The 21,004-nt window shown below is 42.3% G+C and overlaps 1 protein-coding gene across 7 annotated transcripts in view; it reads right to left on the reverse strand.

Moving 5' to 3' along the window:
- TSPAN5 (tetraspanin 5) overlaps nucleotides 1-21,004 on the reverse strand; it is a 172,952-nt gene that overhangs the window by 102,258 nt on the left and 49,690 nt on the right. Inside the window, exon 1 of one of the 7 annotated variants that reach the window (XM_007184067.3) lies at nucleotides 438-521. The exons of the other annotated variants lie outside the window; for them this stretch is intronic. The gene's annotated coding sequence lies outside the window, so the exon portion shown is untranslated. Of the gene's footprint in view, nucleotides 1-437; nucleotides 522-21,004 lie in introns of those variants that run through there. 7 annotated transcript variants of the gene reach the window in all.

Consider the following 21,004-nt stretch of genomic DNA (forward strand, 5'->3'; position numbering starts at 1 on the left):
TACTAAGTGAAGTAAGTCAGACAAAGACAGATATATGATATCGCTTATCTGCGGAATCTAAAAAAAAAATGATACAAATGAACTTATGTACAAAACAGAAATAGACCCACAGACATAGAAAACAAACTTACGGTTACCAAAGGGGAAAGGAGGGGGCAGGGAGGGATAAATTAGGAGTTTGGGATTAACATATACACACTACTATATAAAACAGATAACCAACAAGGACCTACTGTATAACACAGGGAACTATACTCAATATTTTGTAATAACCTATAAGGAAAAAGAATCTGAAAAAGAATATACACACATTTTTTATACACACACATACATCTATGTGTGTATAACTGAATAACTTTGCTGTACACCTGAAACTAACACAACATTGTAAATCAACTATACTTCAATTTAAAAAAATATTAAAAAAAAATATTTACCGTGTCAGCCAGGTGGAGACAGGTATAGAAAGAACTTCCCCTCTGCTGCCTGCACAGGGGCTGGGAGGGCAGGGCAAGGCTCACCTAAACTGGTTCCTAGAGTTTCTTCCAACTGCACTTATTTCTGTGGAAAACAAGAAATTCCAGCTAGATCTCCACCTTCTGCTCTCTACTGCTGCTGTTGCTTCTCAAATACCTTTCGTTTGGGTCCAAGTTAATGATTTCAATGTGAAGCACAGGCTGACCACGAGAAACTCCAGAGCCAATAAAAGGGGCAAGAAAAATTAACTGGAACAATTTGTTGGCCCTGAGAGGCCCACCATGCTCTGATAGAAAACCGAGGGACCGAGTACTCGTTTAGGGGAACTCCTCCTGATTTTCTAAGATTTGTGTAGAGGAGATAATGACCCAAAAGATATTTTAATAACAAAATAACAAAAACATGTAAATTACAGAGATGAGAAAACCTTTGAGACAATAGCAGAGGCCCAGCTGAGGGCCGGTGGCCTGGCTGGAACATCATTCTTGCTGATGCGTCCCAGGACGCCATCATTTCTAATACGTTTTACCTGTCTAGCCCCGCTGATCATCACTAGCAGACAGGAAAATGTATACGGTAATTAGAGTCAGGAAAGCCTAAAATCACCCTCAGGAAATTCCATGTCTCAGCACTTTCTAAACTCCCCTGTCTTCTAGACAGCTCAGTCCTTCTTGTCTCCTTGTTCTTTTATCTCAATCTTCACCGCTAATCCCTCTGTAGGGTATTAATTACTCTGTCACAATTACATTACTCCACAAACAAGGACAACACAAGAAAGTCCAAAATGGATTAACACTGTATTTATTGTATTAACTTAATATACTGTAATTGTATCATTAGTGCATATTTTGTTGGACATTGAAAAGAAAAATATAATTCTTTCCCTTTGCCTTCAGCTCCACTGGCTTTCTGATTTTTTTAAAGCACTAAAAATATTTCAAAGTAACCTGCACAGCCAGTAAATTTGCCTATACATGTGATTTTTGCTTAAGAGACCTGCTGTGTGAAACCAAATTATACTATTTTTCATAAGACTGGTTAGCAGTTGAGGTCACTTAGGGGCCCAGTAGGGAAAAACTCAAATGCTGATCAGGATGACTCAGATGCCTTGAATGGTTACCACTAAAATCTGGTTCGAATTGTGATGCCATCTAGGACCAAATTCATGCAAACCAGCAAGGAGAATAAATGCACACTACACATGCACTAACACGGGAAATGAGACGGAAAAGGGTGCAGAAGAGACGGGTTTGCAGTTCTGATAGTAAGTGTAGGAAGGCATCCACCACACAGACCTGAAGAGAAGCCTCACTGACAAAGAAATCTCACCATGATCAACCCTAAATCACAACTGAAAATCACAAGTCTTAGGGCAAACGAGTCTGCAGAACAATTTTTTTTTAGGAGTTCCTCAAGCTCCTTGTAAAATGAAGTCCAAAATACCTTTCCACTAGCTTGTTTTCCACATCACTAAAGTTTAAATATGAATTCACACTATGTTTATCGGTGCCTCCCCAGCACTAATCCCACTACATTGTAATCACACATCCCCTACAAACTCTCTAAAGACAGGGATTATGTTGGCTTTATTGTATCAAAGCATGAGTCCCTAGAATGAAGAAAAGTGTGCATGGTAGCAGGGTACCCACTGAAGAGGTAAAAATAACTACCGTTAATTATGAACTCCCTGTGTGAGAAGAAAGCAAAACACAGTCCTTGGGACCATACAAAAAGAGGGGGCGGACCTACTTCCATCTAGAACACAGAAAGTTGTATTTATCCAGAACTCACCAGCTCCTTGTTGACTGAAATAACTTCAGGCAAAGTGGGTTGGAAGTCAAAGCTATGGATGTGATTCCTTTCATGTCTACTTCATTTTACCAGTTTGGTCTTAGATTTTCACTTCTATTCTTGACACTGCAGTGTCATTTTCCTTCAGTCTGTTTCCCCTTCAGGGTCCACAGAGATCCCATTTCAATGATTAAAAGGAGGGAAAAAATTAGCCCCAGGGTCCTGATAAACTTCCAACTTATTAAGAGAGTTGGGAGTGTTGTATGAAGGCAAGAGCTGGTGGGCTCGGACAGCAGAGAGCCCGGGTTAAACACGTGCTCCGCCACGTAGGCACAGGACCCCGTCCATGTTGTCGGTCCTCACAGCACCGGCGTCCTCACCAGCAATACAGGAACGTGCCACCAGCTCACCCGCACAGGGTTGTTAAGAGAAAGAAGTGGGAGAATATATATATAAGGCGCCTAGCACGGAGCCTGGATCATGGCAGGTGTCAGAGTACATAGCACTGGACGTTGCCTCTGTGCATCGCTTCCCCGCCCCTGTTCCCACCTCTGTGGCATTTACACTCGTACATCCTCGGGAACTCTGCCATACTTGGCCCTGGCGCCTCCTACCCCTACCTTCCAACCTCAAATAACCCCCTCAGCCAAAGGCCATGGGACCCTGTATACCCTGTAGCACCAGATCTTGTTTTGAGGAAAATAAGCGGTGAGACCTTACAAAGAAAGACCTTCTGAATAATTCTCGGTACCATAAAGATGCGTGAACCACTGCCATCTTTTAAAAAGTTACTCAGTCCCTCCCATTAAATGTGAGCAGTCAAAACGCTCATCTCTTTTTAAAACTGTCCAGTTACTGAACAAGCATATGCCTCCGTATTACTGAAGCCAGAGACTGTGTATAATACTCAACTCTGCTTCCCAAGCACCTTCATGGTATGTAGCACTTCACATCAATACAAACTGAATACCTGTTGAATGAATAAATAACCAGCAGGTAAGAAAACATTTATAAATGAGGGACGAATATACGAAAGGTATTATACACAGTTCCTACTCTTACCTGCAGACTTCCCGGTTCACAGTCAAAGACCAGAATCCTGTGTCCTACTGAAAAAAAACCATTTCCTAGCTAAAAGTCTCTTTTTAAAGATTCTGTGATTGCCTCGGGCTAACTTGTCCATATTCAAGTTTTCAAGAGAAAAAGCCTAAGGGACATCTTGTCTCCTCAAACTACGGCCATGGCAAAGCGTGGTCAACGGGACTTCAGGGAAGGCAGAGTTACCAAGAGAACCAAATGTGCCTTGAATGGCAAGGCACACTTTTGACAATTCATCCTCAGAGCACCCATGGTTCCAGACTCGATCTAATTCCGTCTATTAACAACAAATACCAACAGGAAGAGATTTAAAATTTGAGGACACAGTGCCTCCTCCTTCCCAAGTTTCCCAAGTTGACTGGTGGCCGGCTTCCTTCTCACACTTCCTTCACACAACTTTACCTCGGACAGAACTCAGAGCAAGTGATTTAATAGGTCAGGACTGACGCTGAAAGAGCCCTACACGTGGAGTCAAGAAGTCTGATGTATAATCCAGACTCTGCCCCAACCAGAGGTGTGCTATGGGCCATCTCCTCACCTGGGTGCTGAGACCGCAGAAGACTGTGAAGGCTCCCTGCTGCACCATGACATGCAGCCTACATATTCAGCTGGGAAAATGGGCCAGTTTTGCTCTCTGGCTGCTGACTGAATCCTATTTTTAAATCTTGCTTCTCAGTCTCCTGAAAAAGTTGGCCCGAGAAAATAAGACGCCATGAAACAATATGGAAGAACAGTGCTATTAAACAAAGCAGTGAGAGGCGAGACTCCCTCACGGTAGGTTTGGAATCCAGTGTCAACTGGTAGCTGATCTTCCTATGCCAGTGCTGCCAAAGGCACTGGAAGGTTCCTCTTTAAAAGCAGTCTCACGTGATCAGAGGCCCTAGTCTGACTTTCTTTTGAAATCTAGGTAAACTGCCTGCAATTAATTTAAAAGTAGTATTCTGGAAATATTACCAGAAGAATAAACCTCTCTCACTTCTTCTCCTTCCTCTCTCTTCTCTATTAACCACTGAAGACACTCTGGAAAAATCCAACCTTTCCCCATTAACTGCCTTCTCAGCGCACAGAAGCCATACGGAAGGTCTGCAGCATGCCTCGCGCAATTCCTGAGCCAGGGCTCTGTCTCCAAGGTAACAAGTAAGGGGAAAAAAACAGAGATAGGTCTAGCACATTTAATATGCAGATGAACTAGGTCCCTCAGTAGTATTTCACTAACAGGCAAGACGATAGATTAAAGCCCTTCTATTCTGTCTTCTCCATTTATAGGAGGAAGAATTTATTTGAGGCATTTACCACAGACACAGGGATTCTTCTCTGGCAACGTTGTTTCCAAAACACAAAACTCCAAAGAGAGTTTGTTACAGCTAATCAAGTGAAAAGGAGCTTCTGCTGAGAAAGTCTACATGGAAAAAGGAACGGGGGTCCCGGAGCGATGGATCGAACCCCAGACACTTGTTTCTGCAGTTTGTTTACAGATAACAAACAAGGGCACAGCACACGCATCCTCATCCTCGCCGACTCTCCACACAGCAGGCGGCCAGAATCCTGATCTTCCCACCAAGCCAGCGGCATTCACAAGAGGCTCACAGTTCCCGAGCCGGAGGAGTGACTCTGGCTTCCACATGGGAAAGGGGAGCCAAGAAGGTGGCGCTGTGTCCTGCGCCTGCACAAAGGCAGGGAGCTGAATGCGCTGGCAGTGGGGAGGCAGAGGGGGGCCCAAAGCCAAGGGTGAGGGGCCGAGGGGGCGCAGCTTTTCCTCTGATGGATATCCTCCGATGGCCAGCCTGCAGCGCTGCCACCACACACGCCAACGGCTGTTCCCAGCCCTCCTTCCAGAAGAATGAAAGAAGCCACAGAAAGTAAGGGGGGCATTGGGCGTGATGGGTCAATTCGCAATACTGCAGTAACAAAAACAAATAGCTGCTCTGGAGAGACGGGGGCAGAGATGATGAAGAATCGTGTGTGTGTACCAATTAGAGGGCCCTGCTTCGCACAGGCAGGGCCGGGCCCACCCCACCCCCCCACCCCCCCACCCCCCCCCACCGCGACAGGACCCCGAAGCACTGGGACACCATGATTTCTAGTGTTCTCAGTTGAAAACAAAGACCCGTTGTGTTTTCCCGGGCAGCCATGATGCCAATTTGTCTCAAACCTTCCAAAGAGGCCTAATTATTAGTCTCTTCCTCGGCTGTCTGCCTTTTTTCTCAGCTTCGTGAAGAGTAAGCATATTTCACTACTCTAAAGGCGGCGGGCAGGGGTCGGGGAGACACGGTCAAGTCAGGAAGAGGAACGCCTTCCGTCCAGACCTCAGGGAAGCAAGGCGCTCACTCCATCTCCACAGAGACCAGGGCGCTTGGACCCTGGTCCCCGCGGCCCAGCCATTTCCAACTTTTCTAACAATAATCAGCCCCGTTGGCATTTCCCTGAAGGCATTCCCTACACTTTCCACCCTGTCCTTTTACTTGGAGTTCTTAAGTGAAACCCATGGCCGGCCGGCCTCCGGCCGAGCGCAGGCCTGTACTGTCTATTCTGCAAACTGGATATTCTGGGTCTCACTTTTGAAAGTCCTTTCATTTTCCTGTTTTGTAAAAAAGTGGTCGAACGTTGGAAAGGAATTAGCTTCACCATATCCTGCAGGACGAAAAAATAAAATAGAGAGTCATTAGGCTTCCAAGACATCACTGAGTCTTTTAAATGAGCCAACTGTGCCAGTAGTCACGTGAATGCGGTGACCGGTAACGGAGCCCGCAGAGGATCACAAAATTTGTTTCTACCATATGTCTCACTAAGTAAAGAAAGGGCAGTGCTGGGTGTTGACTTTAAAAAAAATTTTTTTTTTAATCAACTCTGTTCCTGAGTCTGTCACTTCTGAAAAAATAAATTTTTAAATTACCATTGCCCATTTAAAAAAAATCTCTTTTCTCTTCCCAGAGGTCTTTCAACTTATTCTTCACTATTTGTAAAAATCTTCCAGTTTTCCCATTATTCCCAATGCTTGGAAATAAAGGACAGAGATAATAGGATTAAACAACAGAAAAAGAAAGCCAAAGAAAACTCAGTTATGATATTCACAGAGATGAGTTTGCCCTACAGCATATCGATCTGTCCTAAAAGAGCCTCACCAAAGGGAAATTTAAACTTCACAATTATTTGTGTGCTCTCAGAAGTCTTCAAATATTGTTTCTCCAATGTGAGCATTGAAATAAGGTCATTGAATTTACATTTAATAACATCTTACATTTGTAGAGTGCTTTGATTTTTAAGGTGTCTTCATTTATAATGTATCATTATAAATGTCACATTTATTTTTTGATAAAAAGCCTAGAAGGTTGGCAGGAAAGTAAGCTACTACTATCACCTTCTACAGATGAGAAAAGTGAGGCCCAGAACAGGTAAGAGGCCTGGAAAATGATACACAGCTAGAAGGTGACTCAACTTCACACCCTTGACCCCTAATCCAGAGCTCGTTCTGCAACAACTCCTCCACCACCACCAGCAATGCTCTCTAGGTGGGGAGAAACCACCCTGGACTGGTCCATGCTGGAAACAAGACGCACCTCACCACTGTGAATTCCTGCACACTGATCGGAAAAGTAGGGTGGGCATATATTTGCATTATAATATTTCTTAAGGGTCAACTAATCCCCTAGAACTAAAACCAATCCTGGCCTGGAAGCACCACTGAAGCCCCGGGCCCCATCCCCATCCAAGTGCGTGTTTCACAGCCTGATCGCTGGCCTGACTTAGAGAAGAGACCGGAAATACTCCCAGGGCTTTCGCTTGAGGCCTCTGATGATGGCGCTAACAGACAAAGGAAGAGAGCAGGCGATTATCAAAGAATTTAATTCTCTAGAAACACGAATTTCGAGTAATTGATGAGAGGGTGAGGGGCGCCTTTCTGTCCTCCGTAGCAGGATTTCTTTATATTAGCTGGATAATTGCTTCCGTTCTCCAATTGCCTAGACCCACAACTAGGGACTGGCACGCCGTCCACATGCGGACTACCAGAATTAGACTCAGAACGGAAACACCCATGATGGATTTAATAATTAACTTTTTTACAAATACTTTGCCCTGGCACAAAAATATTCATTACCTTGTGTTAAGTGTGTTTTCTCTGACCAAATTGTAAAATGTTGGAGCAAAATACACTGAATCTCTCTCTGGCGTTGCAGTGTCAGTAGAAGCATATCGAGAAAATGTTGCCATGGAAGGCGAGGTTTTCCTCTCTCTTTTTCTTTTAAGAATCTGAGTTATTTCATTAGCACATCAAGCTCCATTTACACAGTCGCACCTCCTCTCTCCCGCACTGCAGTCACAAGTAACGAGCCTCCAATGATCGGATTTATTCTCCACATCCCAGCCTGCTGTCCGCAATTCCAGTCACATCGCTGCATATCGTGAAGGCGAAGTACACAACACAGGCCAGGAAATGAAGGTGCACCACCTCCCTTTCCAAAGGTACTACGTATTAACAAACATTTAGCACGTGCTCTAAAACTCTTCTCACTTCATTCTCATCATTCAAGCGTTTTATAAAATGAATATGGTGCTACTGGACATATAGTTGTACGTATGTAACAGGGACCACAGTCAGAAAGAGCTACTCAACAAAGAAAGGAAACAGACTCAGGTTTACCAACTGCCTATTGTGTGCCAGGCACAATGCCAAGCACTGTCTCTTCTTGCATCTCATTTTCCAGAAAACTCTGTGAAGTTGATATCCCCGTTTTACAGATGATGAAACTGAGGCTCAAAAGATGAATTAATTTGTCCAAAGTCACAGTGCTGGCCAGTGTCATGATTTGAACATGGGTCAAACTCCAGGTCTAGTGCAATTTCTACTCATTTCCTAAACCAGGGTGAAGTGGTTTAACCTAGCGACCAGCATGAAGAAAGACTGGAGTTGATCTTGAAGAAGCTGAGAACTGCCTGTGATCTAATCTGCTTCTATGAGGGTAGGATAACTCCGGGCCATAAACAGTCTGGCAATACAGTTGCACTTGGTCTTGGACGCCAAATATTATCTAAATCAACAGACCTCATCCCCTTGAAAATTCAACAACCCGTCCCAATCCACCTCAACTCATGTTTTCCATGCCAAACATACAACATACTGATTTCTTCCGACACTTCCCTTTAATTTGGGGTTCATCAAATTTAGGTTTACCTTGACAAGATAACAGCTATGAAATTTTGAGGTCTTCAAATAACTGACCCTCCAAATAACCAGCCATCGATGCAGGAAACGGAGAAGGCAAGAAGGAACACACATTTTGGGAAATTCAGTAAACCTCAAATATCTGTGTGTGGATCAGGTAGGAAATCAACTTCCCTTGTTTTTTGCCGTCAGTGATAGCTCATTAGAAACCGGCATCTCTGCCCTGCCAAGCTTCTCCTGTATTTTGTGTTTTCTCTTAATTTCAGGGGTATGAGAGATGGCCTGTTTTTCTGAGTTCAAAGGCAGGAGCAACAGGAACTGAAGAGTTACTTAACAGCAAAGAATCAGGACAAGAGGAAGGCGTGCCAGCAAATGAGTCTGTCCTGTTGTTATTTATACTCCTTACACAATAGAAGTGTAACACTTGCCAAAGACCTACAGGAAAATCCTGTTAAAACATACACTCTAAAAAGTCTCCAAAAGCTTTCTGAAAATAGCACATAATCCAGAAGGCTATTCAAAAAGAATCAAAATGGACCAATAATACAAAGTGCAGACAATCCCCAATTTCATACAGATTATAATCTAAAAAGTCATTTTTAAATTGACTTTTTGACTTGGAAAGCAATATGTCTACAGAGCAAGGTAATAAGGAGTAGTAATATTTACAAAAAAATAAAAAATAAACCCCGTGAATGTCTTCACTTTTTAACAGAAACTTTTAAAAAAGCAACTCTGAGGTGTATTTATTTAGAATACACTCATTCAGGATGCACAGTAAAGGGTGTTTTGACAATTATATACACCATGTAGTCATTCCACATCAAGATATAGAACATTTCCACCACCCCAAAAAATTCCTTTGTTAATTCTGCCATGCCAAGACCCAGGCAACAATTGATCTGCTTTCTATAAATACAGGCTGCTTTTGCCTATTCCAAAACTTCATATAAATGGATTCATGTAGTATGTATTCATTTATGCCTCACTGCTTTGACTAGGCACACAACATTTCTGAGACTAAGGCATGTCACTGTCTATACCCATAGTTCAGTCCTTTTTTTTTTTTTTTTTTTTTTGCTGAGCAGGATTCTGTTGTATGGATATATCACAATTTGTTTCACTGGGTGATGATACTTGGGTTGTTTCCAGTTTTGAGCTATTATGAATAATGCTGCTGTGAATACTCACACACAAGTCTTTTTGTGGACATATGTTTTAATTACTTTGGAAACTCTAAATGGTTTTCCAACATGACTGTACCATTTTACATTGCAATTAATGGTGAAGTTTAAAAGCTGACCCACAAACGTCTTTTCAAGCTGCTCTGTGCCTGATACTATCCTAGCTTAAAAACAAAAAAAGGTCTGCAGTATAAGAGAGTTGTTGAGAAGAAATTCCTCCCTATTTTTCTATTGGCAAAACTCTTTTGGCAAAACTAGAAGCACTTCGCCCATTTCAAAAAGTTTTTTTTTTGACAAAGCGCCATTTATGCACTTCTCCCTCACTCCTTCTCCACAGATGCCTTAGTGCTCACAGCCCTTATACTAACCTTACTCTAAATCCCTGATGAAGCTACAGAACTGGCCCAGCTCACTTCCAAAGTGTTCCATTTTCCAAAGCTACATTCTTCCCCTTGCCTTCCTCTCCCATTACAAATCAAAACTTCTGCTCCTCTGTTTAACTGCTCACGTTTAGGAATTAGGAAGGCAATCTCATTCAACGGACCTTTGCATGAAGGACTGGTTAAATGAAGATGTTCAAAAAAAGATTAGAGGGCTTCCCTGGTGGCGCAGTGGTTGAGAATCTGCCTACCAGTGCAGGGGACACGGGTTCGAGCCCTGGTCTGGGAAGATCCCACATGCCACGGAGCAACTGGGCCCGTAAGCCACAATTACTGAGCCTGCGCGTCTGGAGCCTGTGCTCCCAACAAGAGAGGCTGCGATAGTGAGAGGCCCGCGCACCGCGATGAAGAGTGGCCCCCGCTTGCCGCAACTAGAGAAAGCCCTCGCACAGAAACGAAGACCCAACACAGCCATAAAAATAAATAAATAAATAAGAAAAAAAAAAAAAGATTAGAGACGGCTGTCTATAATTCTACAATATTGTTCTTATTCCAAATGAGTCCCTAACAGCAGTGCGATAAAGTAGAGTGAAATAATGAAAGGTGGGTGTTCAAGTTAAGGCAGGAGAAGATATTTTATCATTTTAGGATAGAAAGTTCACTGTGTTTATAAACTAGACCTGCCTAGTGATATTCTGTCCCCCAAAATTATTTCTGGTTTTCACCATTTCTTTTCTTCCTCTGTACCTCTGAACTCACAAATTCTCAAGAAGTCTCAGATTCTTTTTACGCTAAACCCGTAGTAACAGCAAGCATGATGGTGGCAAGGGGATGTCATTTGTAAGCTGGATGCTGCCATCTATACTAGAATAAGATCCTGAACAATCACTTTACCTACTAGTTCCTTTAGCCTTCATCCTACCAGGTACTTTGCTATATGGCATTCTTGCAACAAATACACACATACCTTGTTGAAGAGTCCCCCAGCCACGTCATTAACATCACATGTTTTCATGATGTTCTGAAAGGACATTTGCCATGGGCCTATTGTAAAGGATCAGATTTCAGAAACTCAAGCCTGAAAGCAGTTTTACTATCAAAACAAGTCTGTTATCAACAGATGGCAAGCCTGAAACCATTCCTAGGTGTAGCCAGCTCGGCACTAGGGCACGGAAGAAAAACCCAGTGCCTTTCATACACCCATGCCACTGTGGTTTTTGTCTTCTCCTACCTCAACTCTCATGAACAAAGTTACCCACAGAGCTTAGATGGACAGCCAGGAAATGGATAAACCACTTCTGGCTTACACAACCGTCTTAAGAGTTCTAGTGGAGCAAACACTTTCAAGTGGATGAGAACTCTTTCAATTAAATAGTGTGAAGTGAGCGTACCACACAAGAGTCCAGTTTAATGTGGCAGGCTGATTCTGTGGCAGGTTACTGACACAGCTCTCCTTCACGATGGCAAAGACAATCGGGGCCGCACTGTCTCCTCAGCATTTCTTATCTCCCTTCCCTACTACTTACTCTGGAGTCTGAAGCCAGCTCCAGCCAGCAGAGAACAGAAAAGCCACAAAATCCCTCCAATCACTTCCAAGTTGTGCAGACTCTAAGGCAGCCCAATCCTTACAGGCACTTGAGAAACAATTACTTTCTTGAATTTGGGAATTATTTGGCCGTTCTGAACTACCACTCAGTTCGCCTGCCATTTCCTTTTCCCTGTCTGACGCTTACTTAGCCTTTGGAGCTGTATGAAAATAGCGTGAGCCAGGATGAAAAGAGAGAGGATATTAGCACCCTCAGTCATCCAGCATCGCGCAAGCTCCGGATGGCTCCGTGATTCGGGGGTGCTGCAGCACCAGGTCAGCTCATTACCATCGCTCCAGGAAACGAGGCCAAAACAGTTCACGTAATCACTCTCCCCATCACCAACCACCCGAACTTCAAATATGTTCTCTTCTTAAGTCTAAACCAAAACAGTTATTTTAGTCAATTCCTGGGCTTCGTGAAGATTTCTGTCCACAAAAATGAGTGTTTTGTAATGCTACGCAGATTCTCACACTGAAAAATCATTCTAACATCTCCTCATCAAAATGACAGAGTCACTGCATCCTTGACACTATGCCGTCCTGGAACTGAAGAGCTGAGATGAATCAGCAATGAATCAACTTATAAAACAGCTAACATGACATCAGACGTATTAGTAGGAAGAAGGCATGCAAGGACTAGGAAGCAATCGCCCTAGCACACCACATGCCGTCTGAGGTTCCAACTTTCAAGATACTGGGACAAGCCCAGGAGGTTTATTACATTTAGAGAAAGATGTGTTCCCAAATGTGTAAAAAAGTTTACAACGATCCTCAAAACCCAAAGAGAAGGGAAATGGAAAAGAGCGTATTTCTTGAGCACATACTATGTGCTTAGTACTCTTCACATGACTCTGTTTAATCTCTAATACAATCCTAAAAAGCAGTCTTCATGCTTTTTGTACAAACTGTGGAAACCAGGGCTCAAAGATATGAAGCAGCTTGCTGAGAGACACCCAACTAGGGCTCCTCATCCCTCTCTCCCACTCAGACTCACTCTTACAACATCCAGCTGCTCCCAGGCCGTGCAAATTCAGCAGGTCCAAAATGGAATTCATATCCCATTTGCTCCACATTTTAATTAGGATGTATACTAAATATTTTAAATAAATATTTCCATGAAGGAAGACAGTTCACGATGGTTTAACAATCAATAATAGTAGGTTACTGCTTAATGTGTCTTCAAGTATGGGTTTTTTTTTTTTTTTTTTATAAAGGTAGTCTTTTAATACTTTATTTATTTATTTTATTTATTTATTTATGACTGTGTTGGGTCTCTTAGTTTTCGTGTGAGGGCTTTCTCTAGTTGCGGCAAGTGGGGGCCACTCTTCATCGCGGTGCGGGGGCCGCTCTTCATCGCGGTGCGCGGGCCTTTTCACTATCGCGGCCCCTCCCGTTGCGGGGCACAGGCTCCAGACGCGCAGGCTCAGTAGTTGTGGCTCACGGGCCCAGTTGCTCCGTGGCATGTGGGATCTTCCCAGACCAGGGCTCGAACCCGTGTCCCCTGCATTGGCAGGCAGATTCTCAGCCACTGCGCCACCAGGGAAGCCCCAAGTATGGGTTTTAAAAAAAATTTTTTTGGTGATTTTTTTTGGGGGGCGGGTTTAAAACAAAGAACTATTTCACAAAGTCTAGTGATCTACTGACATCATCATAAACCCTAAGGCTTGAAAGAGCCAAACAAACATTTTAACAGAACCTCGAAGCAATAACTGGATTATCAGCATGTCAGGGAAAAAAATATGCCAATTATCAAGCAACGACTTGGCTAAAGTTCAACTGTGGGGACGCTAATTAATTCACCCCAAAAAAGTTGCATCACTCTTCCAAAGCTGGTACCAGGACCGACTTGTGGACAATGCTCCTGACATACAGCTACAGCAGCTGAGAAAAGCAAAGGCCCCTTTGTCCTCCTACCTCTTCCCATGGCAGCTGCTCTCACCGTGCTCTCCTGTAGGACACTTGGAGCCTTTAACACAAAGAACACCCAGAAGACAACAGGCACACAATTTTTAAGCAAAGTATTCTATAGGACACCACGCTCCATTTATAAATGAACTAATTTAAAATGCTTCCTGTTTGGGGACTTCCCTGGCGGTCCAGTGGTTTAGATGCCGCGCTTCCAATGCAGGGGGCGTGGGTTCCATCCCTGGTTGGGGAACTAAGATCCCACATGCTGTGTGGGGTGGCAAAACAAACAAACAAACAGGACAAACACAAAATACTCGCACAACAAAACCTTCCAAAGCAATATTAGGTTCTCCTCATGAGCTACTCCAGGAAGATAAGGAAACATCTGTCTGCACCACATACTATTTCTGGATAAAATCATAATGGAGACAGATAATACTTAAAAACTATGTAAGTATTTAAATATTTTCCACTCCCCACCTCATTCTCTACCTCTCACTCCAGATCAAACACTATTATCAAGGAAATACATTTTGAAGTATTCATGTATTAGGAAATTTTTTTTCTTAGTTTTCCAAAAAAACATAAAAGCTATTATTAGTAATGGCTTAAGCGCCAAAGTTTACCCAACTATTGAACACATACGGAAGGAAATGAGGAATTGAATAAAACATCTTTTGTATTCCTGAATTTTTATGACTTTTGTAAGGAGGAAAAGGAGCAGAAAAAGAAAGCCTTGAAGTTCGGTAATTTGATTCTAAAGAGGCTTTATTGTGATTCGCATTCCAAATTTTAAAATATATTTTCAACTTCATGAGGCGTTTATGAACAGTCATGAAGTGAACGTCCTTTGCAAGAAGGTGAGAGAAACAGTTCTTCGTAAGGGGCAAGGGGCAGACTGGCCATAACAAAGGGCCATCACGCAGCTCAGCTCCCTGATATTCTGGTCAAGATCCTGAATTCCCATAGCAGAAAATCATCACTGATGCTGGTAGGTCCTGAAGGAAAGCACACTATCACGCCCTGGGCAGTTCCAGAGTATAATCTTGCACTGTCAGCTATTACAATTGCTGGCAGCTAAGACAACTAAGTTCTCAGGAAGATGAGAGAGAAAACTCAGAGAGTCACATGCTGGGATCTCATCAGCTAGGTATCCCACACAAAGACTTTCCCTATAAAACAACTGTTGAAGTGGAAAAAGAAGCATTTCCAAATGTTTGGTAAAAGTGCAGAGGATGACACATACGTGGAGACAAGCTGTAAAATCTTAGACATTAACCACAGACAGTATCTCACCTACTGAAATAATTTGCTTTCTTTAAATAAGAAAATTCTAATACCCACCATGTTTCTCTTTTTACCTTGGTTTCCAGGAAGCTCAGATTTAAATGTAATGCTCATTTGCAATAACTTCACTAGCCTAAGTTACTTGGTACAATTATTTCCCCCTTCCTCTAAGTGGTTTTTATCATTTATTTGTATTTTATCAGTCCTTTTGTCTACAGTTACATTGTTATAACCTTCCTTAAATATTTTTTGCCTACAATAAGAGTACAGTTCAAAAAATTTTTGTAACGCCTGAAATAAAATTTATATACACTGTAACTATTAATAAAATGGCATTTTATTTTCTGAGAAAGCGTCAGAAAGAGTTTAACTTTGGAACCTTATCCATTATAGAGTAACATGCTAGACATAAGCTGCCAGTGCGTGACTGAGGAAAAAAAAAAAAATCCCTGTTTGAATTCACGGGATTCTCTACTACATTATACAGACATCCCCTTCTCCCCACACAGACAAACACACCTATGATAGGAATCCTTCTCTTAAAAGTCAGTTGAACCCCTTTAGGATTCCGATTTTTAAAAGCCATGTGACTTCTTCCCCAGAAAAACATGAGCCCTCGAATCCACACACACAATGTTTAACACATAATTTAAGGTGTTCACAGACCCCTCACCCCATCTGGGTTCCTTCTTGCCAGAGAAATGACAGGGAAGATGGTCGGTTTCTACTGCAGGAAGCCACATGGAGTCCTTCCTGCACCCAACATGCCCAGCAGTGCAGCTCCACGTGGAGCTAATCCCCCGTCCCTGTCCCAGTGAATCACCACCAAGAGGACCAGTCTTCTGTCAGAGACCAGAGTCCCAACACTGGTGGGTGACAGTGGCAGAATGAAGCCCCGGTCTCCTGACCCCTCCAGGAGCTCTAATGATTTTCACCATCTTTACCATTAAGTGATATAGATTTTCTTTTCCTGAAGAGACGCATTCTAACACTTTACCGCTGTTGTGGAAGAAACAGATTAGATATATACAGCATCTTATTTTTAACCACAAAAAAATTCACACAGTGCTTCCCTCAGTCTCTCCCCTGAGTATTTCTCCCTGATTTGAACCATTTATTTTCCAGTTTTGAGAAATAATGGACCTACATCACTGTATAAGTTTAAGACCTACAATATAATGGTTTGATTTACATATGTCAATGATTACCACAATAGGTTCAACTAGCATGCAACTTCTCATACACAGATAGAATAAAGAGGAAAAAAAAAAAAGGAAAAAAATTTCTCCTTGTGATGAGAACTCATAGCATTTACCCTCTCAACAACTTTCCTATATATATATAGCAGCGTTAGCTCTGGTCATCATGTTGTACGTTCCATCCCTAGTACCTCATTGTCTTATAACTGGAAATTTGTGCCTTTTGACCACCCTCCTCCAGTTTCCCTCCCAGCCACTGGTAACCACAAGTCTGATCCTTTTTCTCTAAGTTTGGGTTGTTTTTTTTTTTTTTAAGATTCCACATATAATGAGATCACACAGTATTTGTCTTTCTCTGTATGATTTATTTCACTCTGCTTAATGCCTTCACGGTCCATCCATGTTGTTGCAAATGGAAGGGTTTCCTCATTTTTTTATAGCTGAATAATATTCCATTGTATATTCATAAAAATATATTGGCCTATAGCTCTCTTTTCTGGGAGTGTCCTTTCGTGGTTTTGGTATCGGGATAACAGCGGCCTCATAAAATGAGTTTGGAATTTTTTGGAAGAGTATAAGAAGGATTGGGGTTAATTCTTCTTTAAATGTTTGATAAAATTCACCAATGATTTGAATTTTTTGAGGACTTTTTCCACTAAGTCCGAAACCTTAGTACTCGCCCTCAAAGACAGCTGTTCGTTTCTTTTTTACCCCATCACTGCCTTAAAATCTTTCCTGTTGTTCCCTCAGATACAATTGCAGTTATCAATAAATGGTACTTATTTCTTTTTATTGAGCAAGGTATCTCTTACCATAAATCAAAGCTTACATCACTCCCTCGTGTAAGACATAAATTTAGAGGGTTTTATATAGCATGTTAGGGTAGACTAGTAAATCACAATGGTCTTGAGGGTAGTAAAACAAATGGATGCAAAAAGAAAGGGAGGGAGGGAGGGAGACAAAGAAAGGAAAAAAACCACCAACACTAAACAGTCCACCTAGACCAGAATTTTCAATCCCAATCATAATATTAAATTCAACTAAAAAGAACTTTTTTTTTTTAAAGAAATACTGTTGCCCAAGTCTCATCTGTAACTAATTTACTCAGAATTGCCAGAGGTGGGAGCTGGACATTGGATATTTTAAAGCTCCTGTGTTACTCCACTGTGGAGGCCAGAGCAGAGAAACACCCAACCCAGCCCTTTTGCTAAGGGAAGTGGGGGGCAGGAAAGAGCATCAGGGCAAAAGCAGAGGTGGTGCCTGGAAGGCTAAAGGGAAAAATCAGACTGGCCCTGCGTGTCCCTTTTTGCTGGTCCTCCCAGTAACAATCACTAAGTTGACACAACGCCAGGTGTTTGCAGGGCATCTGTTCTCTGAGCAATCATGGGGACAGACAGCAGCCCATGTAGCACAGGGCACAAGAACATGGCCCCCAACCTAGTCTCCACCCTCTGGGGTTCTGGGTGCAGATGTCCCTTTCACTCATGGGTGTGATAAAGGACAACACTTCCAGCAGCTGTTCACCATCACTACCACCTCTCACTTCAGAGCATTCCTGATGCCCCAAACTCCCCCTCCCTGAAGGTCAAGGTGGAACTTGTCCCCTACCTTAACGAGGCAGGAAGCCCCCCCCTGCCCCCCAAAACACAGGCCTGGGACAGACCAGGGGAGACAGAGCCAAGACTGAGGGAAAGTGAGCATGACAGCCGGCTCCAGCTCAAGGGTTCTGAGCAGAAAAGGCGCATGCAGTAAGTCAGAGGCTAACTCTCTGATCTCTGTGGCTTTGTGAGCACCCTGCCTTCACGGAACAAGCAGGAGGGCCCCGCATTCAACACAAGCAAGCTAAAAGAATGTGCAGTCATTAGCCCAGCTGCGGTACAGGAAACGCCCCAGGCTGACACAGCCCTCCCTCCTTCTCAAGCTCCACTCAGCTGCTATCAGTTGCAAAAATCTTTCTTTTAAAACTTGGTGACAGGTAAGCCAACCTCCTTCCTTCCTAAGGTTCAAAATTAGCTGCCAAAGCAGGACCTTTGTCAGGAGTCGTGAGCAGGGCTGTTCCAGGCTATCTTACAGGTACCGTCAATCACTGTACCTTTCAGGAAGAGTCAATACTTAACATGTATTTGTTGAGTGAATGAACTGGACCCCAAGAAACACATTCAAGTATATGTATAAAAAGCAGTCTGCTAAATTTACAGCTACAGTACAACCATCATAAAATGTTCTGTTGAAGCCTTTCATTATATATCTTTGTTAGTGAACCACTCACCTAGTGTCTCTCACTCACCCTCATGTTACATCAAGAAGGGATGAGGACTTGAATAGACGTTTTTCCAAAGAAGACATACAGTTGACTAACTTGCACAGGAAAAGATGCTCAAAACTATAAGACACTGATGAAAGAAATTAAAGATGATACAAATAGATGGAGAGATATACCATGTTCCTGGGTTGGAAAAATCAGCATTGTGAAAATGACTATACTACCCAAAGCAATCTACAGATTCAATGCAATCCCTATCAAACTACCACTGGCGTTTTTCACAGAACTAGAACAAAAAATTTCACAATTTGTATGAAACACAAAAGACCCCGAATAGCTAAAGCAATCCTGAGAAAGAAAAACGGAGCTGGAGGAATCAGGCTCCCTGACTTCAGACTATACAACAAAGCTACAGTAATCAAGACAGTATGGTACTGGCACAAAAACAGAAATATAGATCACTGGAACAGGACAGAAAGCCCAGAGATAAACCCACGCACATATGGTCAACTTATTTTTGATAAAGGAGGCAAGAATATACAGTGGAGAAAAGACGGCCTCTTCAATAAGTGGTGCTGGGAAAACTGAACAGCTACATGTAAAAGAATGAAATTAGAACACTCCCTAACACCATACACAAAAATAAACTCCAAATGGATTAAAGACCTAAATGTAAGCCCAGAAACTATAAAACTCTTAGAGGAAAACATAGGCAGAACACTCTATGACATAAATCACAGCAAGATCCTCTTTGACCCACCTCCTAGAGAAATGGAAATAAAAACAAAAATAAACAAATGGAACCTAATGAAACTTAAAAGCTTTTGCACAGCAAAGGAAACCATAAACAAGACAAAAAGACAACCCTCAGAATGGGAGAAAATATCTGCAAGTGAAGCAACTGACAAAGGATTAATCTCCAAAAGTTACAAGCAGCTCATGCAGCTCAAAATCAAAAACACAAACAACCCAATCCAAAAATGGGCAGAAGACCTAAATAGACATTTCTCCAAAGAAGATATACAGACTGCCAACAAACACATGAAAGGATGCTCAACATCACTAATCATTAGAGAAATGCAAATCAAAACTACAATGAGATATCATCTCACACCAGTTAGAATGGGCATCATCAAAAAATCTACCAACAATAAATGCTGGAGAGGGTGTGGAGAATAGGGAACCCTCTCGCACTGTTGGTGGGAATGTAAATTGATACAGCCACTATGGAGAACAGTATGGAGGTTCCTTAAAAAACTAAAAATAGAACTACCATACGACCCAGCAATCCCACTACTGGGCATATACCCTGAGAAAACCATAATTCAAAAAGAGTCATGTACCACAATGTTCACTGCAGCACTATTTACAACAGCCAGGATGTGGAAGCAACCTAAGTGTCCATCGACAGATGAATGGATAAAGAAGATGTGGCACATATATACAATGGAATATTACTCAGCCATAAAAAGAAACGAAATTGAGTTATTTGTAGTGACCTGGATGGATCTAGAGTCTGTCATACAGTGAAGTAAGTCAGAAAGAGAAAAACAAATACTGTATGCTAACACATATATATGGAATCTAAAAAAAAAAAGAGGTCATGAAGAACCTAGGGGCAGGACGGGAATAAAGACGCAGATGTAGAGAATGGACTTGAGGATATGGGGAGGGGGAAGGGTAAGCTGGGACAAAGTGAGAGAGTGGCATGGACATATATACTCTACCAAATGTAAAACAGGTAGCTAGTGGGAAGCAGCCGCATAGCACAGGGAGATCAGCTCGGTGCTTTGTGACCACCTAGAGGAGTGGGATAGGGAGGGTGAGAGGGAGGCTCAAGAGGGAGGGATATGGGGATATATGTATACATATAGCTGGTTCACTTTGTTATAAAGCAGAAACTAACACACCATTGTAAAGCAATTATACTCCAATAAAGATGTTAAAAAAAAAAAAAGATGCTCAACATCACTAATTATTAGAGAAATGCAAATCAGAACCACAATCAGGTATCACCTCACATCTGTCAGAATGGCTATCACCCGTAAGTCTACAAGTGGGGGACTTCCCTGGTGGTCCAGTGGTTAAAACTTCATCTTCCAATGCAGGGGGTGTGGGTTTGATCGCTGCTTGGGAAGCTAAGATCCATATGCCTCGCGGCCAAAAAACCAAAACATAAAAAAACAGAAGCAATATTGTAACAAATTCAATAGGACTTTAAAAATGGTCCACATCCAAAAAAAGCTTTAAAAAAAAAAAAGTCTACAAGTAACAAATGCTGGAGAGGGTGTGGAGAAAAAGGAACCCTCCTACACTGTTGGTGGGAATGTAAACAGATACAGCCACTATGAGAACAGTATGGAGGGGTTCCCTAAAAAACCAAAAATAGAGCTACCATATGACCTAGCAATTCCACTCCTGGGCATATATCCAGAAGAAAAAGAAAACACGTACATACATATATGTTTGTGTGTGTTTGTGTGTGTATACATATATGTACATACATATATACATACACATATGCACACAATAGAATATTACTCAGCCATAAGAACGACTGAAATAATGCCATTTGCAGCAATGTGGATGGACCCAGAGAGAATATTATGCTTAGTGAAATAAGTCAGACAGAGAGAAATACTATATATCATATGTGGAATACAAAAAA

This window comes from Balaenoptera acutorostrata, chromosome 5 (genome assembly GCF_949987535.1).
Source record: "Balaenoptera acutorostrata chromosome 5, mBalAcu1.1, whole genome shotgun sequence".
NCBI lineage: Eukaryota > Metazoa > Chordata > Mammalia > Artiodactyla > Balaenopteridae > Balaenoptera > Balaenoptera acutorostrata.